Here is a 1,762-nt window from a genome sequence, read left to right as displayed (position 1 = left end):
GGCGGGGGCGGGAGCTGGCGCAGGTAGATAAAGCCGGGGAGAACAGGAATCCCCGGTCCGGCGGGAGGGTGGCGGGACGCGGCGGGCGCCTGCAGGTAGGAGCGGGGCCGGGGTGGGGGCCCCCCGCGCTGTTGGGCCACCAGCCATCCCAGGACGGTGGCCCCATCCCACCGGCGTGACCCCAGACCCCTGGTTTTGCCCCCCCCCAACCCCTTCCCTCCCACCTTCCTCCCGGCTCTTCCTCCTCCTCTGCCGTCCCGGCACGGCCTCGCCGTCGCCCCGCAGCCTCTCAACCCCCGGCCCCCCAGCCCCCCGTGGCCTGGGGAGCCCTGTCCCACCACCCCGGAACCCACCGGGAGGCCTGCCCACAGCTGGGGGGCCTGGGACCCCATCTCATAGCCCTGGTAGCCCTGGGACCCCATCCCTTAGCCCTGGTGGCCCTGGAAACCCTGTCCTACAGCTCTGGTGGCCCTGGGGACCCTGCTCTATAGCCCTGGTGGTCCCAGTCTGCCTTCCCTATAGCCCTGGTGGCCCCGGGACCCCTTCCCTATAGCCCTTGTAGCCCTGGGACCCTTCCCATAGACTTGGTGGCCCTGGTCCCCCTGCTCTACAGCCCTGGTGGCCCCAGTCCCCCTTCCCTATAGCCCTGGTGGCCCTGGGACCCTGTCCCATAGCTCTGGTGGCCCCAGTGCCCCTTCCCTATAGCCCTGGTGACCCTGGGACCCCATCCCCTAACTTCAACATCCCCCAGTCCCCCTGCCCCACAGTCCTGCCAGTCCTGGGATGCCATCCCTCAGCGTTGGTGGCCCTGGAACCCTGTCCCTTAGCGTTGGCAGTCCTGGTACCCTGTCCCTTAACCCTGGTGGCCCTGGGATCCTGTCCCTTGATGTTGGTGGCCCTGTGACCCTGTTCCCTAAACCCAATGACCCTGGTCCCCCTGCTCCATGACCCTGGTGGCCCTGGGGCCCAACCCTCTACTTCTGACACCCTCCAGTCCCCTGCCCCATAACCCTGGTGGCCCTGGTCCCCTTGTCCCACAGCCCCAAGGCCCTGGTCCCTCTGTTTGTCCCAGACCCCAGGGACACCCTGTGTCCCCCCACCATCATCACCACCCCGTCAGAGCCCCATCACGGCCACCAGGACAGGGCTGGCACCGGGGTGACCTGAGGCCACAGTGATGGGCTGCCAGGTTGGTGGCAGGGCTGTGCCACCGTCCCAGGCCCCATGGGGTCCCCATCACGTCCCCCATCACCCCCTCTGGAGTCCCCTGCGTGGCTTGGGGTGCACCGTGTCCCACCACGGGCAGCATCACCTCACGTGACCCCGGCTGTCCCCTGTCCCCGGGCTCACCCCAGGGACCAGCCAGGTTGGGGGGGGACCCCAATCCAGCCCCCCAAGCGCAGCCAGGGCCGGGGAGGGGGGGCTGGAGCGGAGGGTCCGTACCGGGGAGGGCCGGGGACGTGGTGGGGACAGGGATCAGACGGGGATGGTGGTGGCAGCCGTGAGATGGCATCAGGCGTGGACTTGGACCCTGAGGTGCCAGGAGGCGGGTGCCAGGGACAGGGACGGGCAGTGGGTGAACGATTAACCCGGTGCCGTGCGGTGCCCCAGGAATGGCGGGGCCTGGCGTGTGTGTGCCCGTGGCTACCGAGTGCCACCGGCACCGCCGTGGGCACCACGCGTGGGTTACGTGTGCCGCGTGCCGGATGGTCCCTTGCCTGGCCCAGGCGACCAGCGATGGGGTCAACTGTGCCATGCCATG

The sequence above is a fragment of the Calidris pugnax genome, unplaced genomic scaffold, assembly GCF_001431845.1.
Source record: "Calidris pugnax isolate Ruff unplaced genomic scaffold, ASM143184v1 scaffold337, whole genome shotgun sequence".
Classification (NCBI taxonomy): Eukaryota; Metazoa; Chordata; class Aves; order Charadriiformes; family Scolopacidae; genus Calidris; species Calidris pugnax.
This window is presented reverse-complemented; position numbering follows the sequence as displayed.